Genomic DNA, 10,873 nt, shown 5'->3' with positions numbered 1-10,873 from the left:
GGGGCGGTGCCCCAACCCCCCAATCGGCCCTACCCTGAGCATTACTGAGGGTGGCATCGCAACCTCCCGATCCGCCCTGCTCTGTTGACGACAGGGGGTGGCGCCCCAACTCCCCAATTGGCCCTGCTCTGAGCCTGACCAGGGGCTGCACTTAGGGATTGGGACTGCCTGCCACCTGGCGGGAGCAGGCCTAAGCCAGCAGGTCGTTATCTGCCGAGGGGTCCCACACATTTTTGTGCACTGGGCCTCTAGTCCTATATAATAAAAGAGAAACATGCAAATTGACCGTCCCCTCCGCTATGCTCACCAGCCAATCAGGATGAGCATCCTGCCCTGCCCAGGCCACACCAGACCAGTGGGCAGCATAAAAAAGAGCCTCTGGACAGAGGAGGTGAGCCTGTTTAGGGCGGCCTGTACTCCCCACATAGTGGCGATGGGGGCCGTGATCACGTCAACCGGAGCCTGTGGGCCAAGCTCAAGTGCCAAGGAGTGCCTGCACAAGTCCCACCTCCTGGCCCAGAAGGTACGTGATAGAAGGGACAACCAACCTGGCGGGCCAGATTGACGTCCTCCTGGCCACTCCATGGGGGTTTGCGGATCTGCAAAGCCAGAGGTCTCTGGTGTGCACATCCTCTCCTCCCTGCCTGCCCTGCGAACATCCCCAAGCAGGCTGTCACCCTCGTGTGCCTGCAACAGTCTCAGACCAAGGTGTGTGCAAGTTCCCCCTGCCCCTCCACCACACTTCCATCAACCCAGCTTTCCTACATCCCCCACAGGACATGTACAGGTCCCCCCAGCATGCTCATGTCCTTTGAAGAGTGTCTGGGTGTTCTGGGTGCTGAGGGTGGGCACCTGTGAGATGACAGTGAGAGGACGGAGTGGTGATGCCTTGTTCCCAAGGAGGCCAGTGCAGCCATGAGATCACCTCCGTGGGGCTAATGCAGGTGCTGAGGCAGGAGAAGGTGCAGACAGACACACCTGATAGGCACGGGCAGATCAGGAACCCAGAGGAGGCAAGGAGTTCCGTCCTCTCAGTGAAATGGTGGGATAGTTGGGGCGACTGCAGAGGAGGAATGTGCACTTTAGGTGACGGTACCCATGAGCAAAAGCTGCCCTGACTGAGCCTAGCTCACGTGGGTCCTAGCGTATTCCTGCCAGGCAGCGGGTGACAGGACGTGCTTTCCGAGTTAATGAGAGAAAACATTGATTCTCCTGCTGCCTGCAAATGTGGAAAGTGGAGTGGGGAGACATGCGGGAAGTGAGCGAGGTTCCCTGCCTGGGGGTTCCAAATCTGCTGTTGGTTCCTTTCACTGCTGACTAGAGATATGTCTCCCCCAAATGTATACACACTTTGAATACCTACTAATTCCAATGGGTTTAAGCATGAAAAGAAAGAAACAACATTGGAGCTTCATCTGTTAAAAGTGCGGCACAAACAGGCAGTCGGACATTCCCCGAGGGGTCCTGGATTATTGAGGGTGCAGGCCAGACTGAGGGGCCCCCTTTCCCCCCACCCCCATGCATGAATTTCATGCACCAGGCTACTAGTCAAATTATAAAATTGAAACATGTTAGATGACATTATGTTTGTAAAACAACTTCGGATACAAACTGTTTCCTGAGCAGGAAGACAGGAAAGCAATGGTTGCTTGTAACCTGAAGGAAAATTGCTGAAGACATAATGTAAGATGGGAGAGGAGTGTTGTTAGTCTGATCCTCAGGCAAGGAAAAGCATTGTTAATTCTGGTTGATGCCTTTGTCCTGTCACTAGAGAGAATCCTTATTATAAGGCAGAGACTGCATTAGTTCAGAATAAATACTTTTCAAAGACACAAAATTTCCTCCTTTGCTCCATACAATGTTCTAAGTGTTATATTAGTTTCCTTAATAGTTTAATAGAAAGAGGGTGCCCTAAATGGGAAACTGGATTATTATATTTGACTTACATATATATTGTATTTATATTTATACTAGAGACCCAGTGCATGAAAATTTATGCACTGGAAAGGGGTCCCTCAGCCTGGCCTGCCCACTTTCACTGTCTGGGAGCCCTCAGGGGTGAGAGGTGACCCGGTGATCAGGGGAAGGCGATGCCCCCATCACACCTCTGCTGCTGCCACTGCCAGCAGCGCAAGCCTCGGTCAGCCCTGGTTAACTGAGCCTCGGGCGGCCCTGGGCAGCTGGGCAGCCAACATCCAAGGCTTACCTGCACCTCGGGCCAGCCATGGGTAGCTGAGGGTCTGAGGAGACTGGGGGACTCCAGAGGCAGGCGCCCCAGCGGGGCTGAGGGGACTGGGCACCACCATCTTGAGGCGGTGGGCGCTGCCATCTTCTAGGGCAGGGCAGTCAATTATCATATTCCCTCCTTATTGGCTGTGGGCACCACCATCTTTGTGACAGCGTGAGGGTCAGTTAGCATATTTCCTCTTTATTAGATAGGATTCATTTTATCAAGATTCTGTCCATTTTCAATTTAGTGTGATAGGCACATGAACATCTGGACAGAATGATGCTCAAATATGCTGCCAATTTTTTTTCTAGTGGACAAACATTACATGGAATTCCATGATAAAGCATGAAAGTTAGTAGTTAAAAAAAGGTCTAAACAGTAGTTATTCAATGACAAATGACCGTATTTGTGTTAAGTATCAGAAGGCACACAAAAAGAACATATGATTCACTTTAATTTTATAAGTAAAAACATGTAGGAATTTGCAGGAAAAGGCAAAGGGCTGAAATTACTCAGGGCATGTTTTATGAAAGATGACATTTAAATAGGACCTTGAAAGGTGTAACCATTTTTACTTTACCAGTATAAAATGTGTTAAAAAGAACTGCCATGAGTTGAGTGTAAGCTAACATGGTGAGGTACTAATATTATTATAAGTGACATTCTCTCAAGTTTTCGTTATGATTGGTTGTTATATAGTTAATAAGGATTCACTATGAGTTCTGGGTCTAAATTACTGATGTTGTAATTTAATAAACTAACAAGGAACCTAAGGAAATATTATTATAGTTTGTTATGCTGAAGTTAATGTCTTAACAGTACTGCTTTAAAACAACTATATTTTATATTTTTGTGATGACAAGGGAGAGGAGACTCTGGAAATAAACTCATCCTATATAATAAAAGCCTAATATGCTAAGTGTCCAGTCTTCTAGATGGCCGTGCAACCAATCAAAGCGTAATATGTTAATGATATGCTAAGGCCACTCAACCGCTCGCTATGATGTGCACTGACCACCAGGGGGCAGATGCTCCAACCGGGTAGGTGAGCTTGCTGCTTGGGTCTGGCTGATTGGGACGGAGGGAGATGAGCCATACATGCCCTGGAGCCCTCCTATAGACCCTCCTTGGCTGGCCAACCTCCCGCTTCCATCCCTGGCCCCAATAGTGCACCAGTGGGGTCCCTCGGTCTGGCCTGCACCCTCTCGCAATCCAGGACCCCTTGGGGGTGTCAGAGAGCCAGTTTTGGCCCAATTCTGCGGGCCAGGCCAAGGGACCCCACTGGTGCACAAATTCGTGCACCTGGCCTCTAGTTTTAGTATATGAAAGGAAATAAAATGTTATTGAAAATCCTCTTTTCAGAAAATACATCGAAACTATTTTGTGTAATGACATATAACTTTTTAAGTATTAGCAATTTTTATTTCCTCTTAGAATTGATTGTTGAGGGTTAAATAATTTATGATGAATTAATTTTAAAATCTTTGAGAATAGCTTACCAGACACTACTGATCTTAAATTTATTTGCTTAGATATTTCATCCCTTCACCTTTTCAATATGTTTATGCTTTTTAAAAATGTATATGTGTGTGTGAGTGTCTTATGCATGGTTTTATTAAATAAGTATTATATTTGAAATTCTAAAAAAATACTTATCTCTATTCTTAACTACTTTATTTAGGAGGATTTCAAATTTAACTGAGTACTGAATGAATATTAATTACTTAGAAATTTTTCCTTCCTACCACCATATTTAAATTCTGAACTCAAATCATTTTGCCAATATTTAAACAAAATGTGAATATCAGTTATCAGTTGGCTGTGCGGTCTATTCTTTGGGTCATAATTGCATTATATATTAAAAATAAAAATAGAAGGAGAAATACAAAAATATCAGATCATTAAAATACACTAAGATTAAGAATTTTTCATTAGACCTTTTTCTTAGTAATAAATATGTGGGTGTATGAATATTTTTTTATACTCTAAGTCATATTAACTTTTTTTAAACTGTTTTTTAGTGTACTTCTATTTTTCCTTGAGCATTCATGGAGTATTTGACTTATCCCTATAACAAAGAACACTTCAACTTCCTTTTTTTATGCTTCTTAAAGCTGCCAAAGTTAGTGCTCTGAAACATAAATCCTCATAAATTAGCAGTTTATGTTTATTTTAAAATAAAATAAAATAAAACAGAAATCAGCAAAATTGGGCGCTCTGAATTTAGTATGGAATTCAGGATTCCTTTATAATTTAATTCCAGCCTGTCTCTCCTAAGAAGTTTATACTCCAGTCACACTGGTTTGCTCATAATTTTCTGAATGTCATGTACTTTCATAAACATGAAATGTCTTCCTTTCCAATTGTCTCCTATTTGTCCTTTAAGTCTCAGCTCAAATAATTTCACTCAAGGAAGTTTTGTCTGATTCAACAGGCATTTGGCACATTCCTCCAGTTATCTATTAATAGTTTGCTCTTTGTTGTTATTAGTGATATACTTTTGTCTATTTAAAACAAACAATACAATTAACAGTGATAACATAAATATAATCATTATATTTATTTCTATTAAAATATTAACCTTGCCTTAATTTTGATAGTTATCAGTAATTAACTAGTTTTGAGCTAGAAAATGTTATTTCTATATAGTTTAAGGGACCTTTGGGACAACATGGATCATAACAACATCTACATCATAGGGGTATCAGAAGGGGAAGAGAAAGAGCAAGGGATAAAAAAACTTATGTGAAGAAATATGGTTGAAAATTTTCTGAACCTGGTGAAGGAAAAAGGCATTCAAGTCTAGAAAGTACAGATAGCTCCAAACAAAATTAACCCAAAGAGGCCCACACCAGGACACATTATAGGTAAAAGACAAAGAACAAATCAAAAAAGCAGCAAGAGAAAGACAGTTACTTATCTCCATAGGTACTCTCCTATGACTGTGAGTTAATGTCTCAACAGAAACATTTCAGGCCAGAGGGGATTGCCATAAAATACTCAAAGTGATGGTAAGCAAAGCCTATAACTGAGACCACTTTACCCAACAAGGCTATCATTTAAAACTAGAGGTCTGGTGCACAACATTCGTGCACTAGGGTGGGGGGTCCCTCAGCCCAGCCTGCGCCCTCTTGCAGTCCAGGACCCTTTGGCAGACATCCCTCAAGGGGTCCTTAGCGCTGCCATGGCGGCGGGAGAGACTCCTGCTACCACCACAGTGCCTGACAGCTGTGATCCTGGCTTCTGGCTGAGCAGTGCTCCCCCTGTGGGGGCACCTGACCACCAGGGGGCAGCTCCTGCATTGAGTGTCTGCCCCCTGATGGTCAGTGCATGTCATAGCAACCGGTCATTCCACCATTTGGTCAATTTGCATATTAGGGTTTTATTATATAGGGTTAAAAGAGAAATAAAGAACTTCCTAGACAAGAAAATCCTTAAGGAGTTAATTACCAGCAAAAAAGTATTACAGTAAATGTTAAAGGGTCTTATTAAAGAAGAAGGAGAAAAAAGAAGAAAGAAAGAGGAACCTAGTTAAAAGAATAAAATAGCAATGAATACATACCTATAAATAATCACTTTAAATATCAATTTCTTAAATGCTTCAATCAAAAGGTATAGGTTAGCTGAATGTATAAGAAAACAAGACCCATATATATGCTGTCTACAAGAGACCCACTTCAGAAGGAAAGGTATACAGAGATTAAAGATAAAGAAAAAGAGAATAATATTTCATGAAAAAACAAATAAACCAAAAACAGCTGAGGTAGCAATACTTATATCTGAAAAACAGACTTTAAAACAAAGGCTATAATAAAAGACAAAGAAAGATACTGTATAATGATAAAGGGATAAATCCAACAACAGGATATAATCCTTGTAAATATCATACATGTAACATAGGAGCATCTAAGTATATAAAGAAAATCTTGATAAAAACAAACAGAGATTATCAGTAAACCATCATAGTAGGGATTTTAACACCCTTTAAAATCAATGATTAGATATCCCAGACAAAAAATCAACAATAAGAGTGGTCTTAAATGACACATTAAATAAGATTTAATTGATCTCTTCAGAGCATTTCACCCCACAGTAGCAGGATATACATTATTTTCAAGTGCACATGAAATATTTTCTAGGGTAGATCACATGTTAGAACACAAAACAAGTCTCAATAAATTTAGAGAGGTTAAAATCATATAAAAAATACTCTCCGACCATAATGGTCTGAAACTAGAAGTCAATCACAAAAGGAAAATTGAAAACACACAAAAACCTGGAAGCTAAATAATATGTTACTAAACAATGGGTTAACAATGAGAAATAAGAAGACACTGTGAAACAAATGAAAATGAGAATACAACAACCCATGACCTATGGGACATAGAAAAAGCAGTCCTAAGAGTGAAATTCAAAGCATTACAGGCCTACTTCAAGAAACAAGAAAAAATCTCAAATAAACCTTCTAACTTTATACTTAAAGGGACTTGATAAAGAACAACAAAGTCCAAAGTAGTAGAAGGAAGAAAATAATGATCAGAGTGGAAATAAACAAAATAGGGTCTAACAAACAATACGAAAGACCAATGAAACCAAGAACTAGTTCTTTAAAAACATAAATAAGATGACAAACAGACTCATCAAGAAAAAAGAGACAAGACCTAAGAAAATAATATTGGAAATGAAAGGAGTGACAACTGACAACAAAAATGTTGTAAGAAAATATTACAAACAACTATATGGCAACAAGTTGGACAATCTTAAAGAAATAGATAAATTCATAGAAGCATACAATCTTCCAAAGCTGAATCAGGAAGTTTCAGAAACTCTGAATTAACTGATTACAATTAATGAAATTGAAGCAGTAATTAAAAACTCCCTATAAACAAAAGTCTAGGACAAATGGTTTCACAGGGGAATTTTACCAAACATTCAAAAAACAAACAACTACTGCCTGACAGGTTTGGCTCAGTGGATAGAGCGTCGGCCTGCAGACTGAGGGGTCCCGGGTTCGATTCCGGTCAAGGGCATGTACCTTGGTTGCAGGCACATCCCCAGTGGGGGGTGTGCAGGAGGCAGCTGATCGATGTTTCTCTCTCATTGATGTTTCTAACTCTCTATCCCTCTCCCTTCCTCTCTGTAATAAAATCAATAAAATATATTTAAAAAACAAAAAACAAAAAAAAGAACAACTATCTTTCTAAGACTATTAAAAAAAAATTCAATAGGAGGTAAGAGTCCCAAGCTCATTTTATGAGGTCAGCATTATCATAATTCAGAAACTATATAAAGACACTCAAAGAAAGAAAATTATAGGCCAATATCCCTGATGAAAAAAATGCTAAAATCCTCAACAAAACATTAACAAACCAGATCCAACAATAAATTAAAAAGATCATACACCATTATCAAGTGAGATTTATTCCAAGGATGCAAGGTTGGTAAAAGTATGTGCAAATCAATAAGTGTGATATACCATATAAACAAAATGAAGGATAAAAATCACATGAACATATCCATAGATGTAGAAAAAAAAACATTTGTTAAAATTCAGCACTATTTATGATAAAAACTATCAGCAAACTGGGAATAGAAGAAACATACCTTAACATATTAAAGGCCATATATGATAAAACCACAGTCAACATCATACTCAATAGTCAACAACTACAAGTGTTTCCCTTAAGATTGGGAAAAAGGCAGGGATGTCTGCTTTCATCAACATGGTACTGGAAGTCCTAGCTACAGCAATCAGTCAAAAAGAAGAAACAAAGACATCCAAATTGAAAAGGAAAAGCTAAAACTGTCACTATATGCAGATGACATAATTCTGTATATAGAGAAATCTAAAGATTCCACCAAAAAATTACCAGAACAGATAAATGAACTGATAAAGTAGCAGGATACAAAATAAATACCCATAAATCAATTGTTTTTTCATACATCAACAAACAACAATAAGTAAGGTAAACTAAGAAAGCAATCTCATTTACAATTGCATAAAAAATAAAATACCTAGAATTAAATTCAACCAGTGATATAAAATGTCAGTGCTTGAAAAATTATAAGGCACTAAAAAGAAATTAAATAAAATAGAAATAGTGGAAGCAAATAACATGTTCATTGATAGGAAGAATTAATATCATTAAAATATCCATACTATCCAGAGCAATCTAGATTCAATGCAATTCCTATCAAGATGCCAAAGGCATGTTTCACAGAGCTAGAACAAATAATCTAAATATTTATATGGAACAAAAAAGAACTGCAATAGCCAAAGAAATCTTGAGGAAGAAGAAAAAAATTGGAAAAATTATGCAACCTGATATGAAACTATACTAGAAGGTCATACTAATAAATTCAGCATAGTACTGGCATAAAAACAGATATTAGTGGGACAAAATAGAGAACCATAAATAAACCCACACTTTTATAGTCAATTAGTATTTGACAAAGGAGGCAAGAACATACAATGAGGTAAAGAGTGTCTAGTCAATAAATGGTATTGAAAAAAACACATACATGCAAAAAATGAAACTAGATCATCTTACATTACGCACAAGAATAAACTTAAAATAGACTAATGGCTTAAATGCAATACTTGAAGCCATAAAAATCTTAGAAGAGCACACAGACAGTAATATCTCAGACATTTCTCGTAACAATATTTTTTCTGTTATATTTCCTGGAGCAAGAAAAAAAAAGAAAAAGAAAAAGAAGAAAAAAAGAAAGGAAGGAAGATAGAAAGAAAATGGGACTACATCAAACTAAAAAGTTTTTGCAGAGCAATAGAAACCATAAATATGATGGAAAGACAACCCACTAAATGGGAGAACATATTTGCCAATGACACATCTGATACAGGGTTAATATTCAAAATTTATAAAGAATTTATACAACTCAACACCAAAAAAATCCAATTTAATAATGGACAAAGGACTTAAACATACATTTCTCTATAGAGGACATACAGAGAGCCAATAGATATATTAAAAAATTCTCAACATCACTAATCATCACAGAAATGCAAATTATAAAACCACAATGAGAGAAGAGAGTGAGGGGGCAAAAATAAGGACATCTTTAATAGTGAAAAAAATAAAAATAAAGTTTTACAAAAACACAATGAGGTCATCATACAACAGCAAAATATCATCAATAAATCAACAAAAAACAAATGTTGACACGAATGTATAGAAAAGGGAACTCTTGTGCACACTTGGTGGGAATGAAGATTGGTACAGACACTGTGGAAAGGAGTATCAAGTTTCCTTAAATAATTGAAAATGGAACTTCCTTATGACCCAGGTATTTCCCCTCTGAGAATATATCTGAAGAAGCCTGAAACACTGATTCAAAAGAATATATGCATCCTTATGTTCATTGCAGGATTATTTACAATTGCCAAAATTTGGAATCAGCCCAGGTGTCTCTCAATAGATGAGTGGATAAAAGAGCTGTGGTAGTCCTAGCCAGTGTGGCTCAGTTAACTGAGTATAGTCCCATGCACTGAGTGGTCAACATTTGATTCCCAGTCAGGGCACATGCCCACGTGGTGGACTCTATCTTCAGCAGGGGGCTTGCAGGAGGTAACCCATCAATGTTTCTCTCTCTCTTTCTTTTCCTTTCTCTAAAATCAATAAAAACTAATTTTGAGAAAAGCTGTGGTACATTTACATAATGGAATACTACTTGGCCATTAAAAGATATCTTACCTTTGCAACAACATGGATGTACATGGAGAGTATTATGCTAAGTGAAATAAGCCAGTCAGAGAAATACAAATACAATAAGATCTCACTTATATGTGTAATCTAATGAACAAAATAAACTAACAAACAAAGTATTAACTGATTCATAGATACAGAGAACAGATTGGTAGCTGTTAGAGAGGAGAGGTTTTGGAGGATGGGTTAAAAAGGTAAAAGGATTAAGGAAAGAAAAGAAAAGAAAAGAAAAGAAAAGGAGAGGAGAGGAGAGGAGAGGAGAGGAGAGGAGAGGAGAGGAAAGGAAAGGAAAGGAAAGGAAAGGAAAGGAAAGGAAAGGAAAGGAAAGGAAAGGAAAGGAAAGGAAAGGAAAGGAAAGGAAAGGAAAGGAAAGGAAAGGAAAGGAAAGGAAAGGAAAGGAAAGGAAAGAAGGAAAAAGAAAGGAAAATACAAGACCACATTGACACAGACAAAAGTATGGTGATTATCAGAGGGAAAAGAGAGGGTGGGGAGTAGAAGAGGATAAAGTAGGGATAAATGGTGATGGAAGGAGACTTGACTTTGGGTAGTGAACACACAATACAATATACAGATGATGTATTATAGAATTGTATACCTTAAACCTATATCAATTTATTAACCAATGTTGCCCCAATAAGTAAAAAAAATGTATTTCATGTAAAATAATAAATACATAAATTTAACTGAGTATCTATTTGAGACTATATTATTTTATTTTATCTACATTTTTTTAATTAGCATTATTTGCCACATACATAGTCTTACTCTTCCTAACTCCTCTTATTTGTGTATAGCAGGCATGTCTTTATGTACGTACATTTTTCACTAACTGTTAAAACACATTACACATTACTCCTTTAGTGGGTAGTGGAGAAATGGAAACACACACACACACACACACACACACACACACACA

At 38.1% G+C, this 10,873-nt stretch overlaps 1 long non-coding RNA gene across 1 annotated transcript in view; it reads left to right on the top strand.

Moving 5' to 3' along the window:
* LOC106727387 overlaps positions 1-8,726 on the top strand; it is a 22,604-nt gene extending 13,878 nt beyond the window's left edge. The window contains exon 3 of the long non-coding RNA XR_001363568.1: positions 8,617-8,726. This is a non-coding gene — a long non-coding RNA (uncharacterized LOC106727387). The remainder of the gene's footprint in view (positions 1-8,616) is intronic.
* Positions 8,727-10,873: the final 2,147 nt, after the last annotated feature.

The sequence above is a fragment of the Myotis brandtii genome, unplaced genomic scaffold (assembly GCF_000412655.1).
Source record: "Myotis brandtii unplaced genomic scaffold, ASM41265v1 scaffold42, whole genome shotgun sequence".
Taxonomy (NCBI): Eukaryota; Metazoa; Chordata; class Mammalia; order Chiroptera; family Vespertilionidae; genus Myotis; species Myotis brandtii.
Note: the sequence above shows the minus strand (reverse complement) of the source record. Positions and strands in the feature narration are given on the sequence as shown.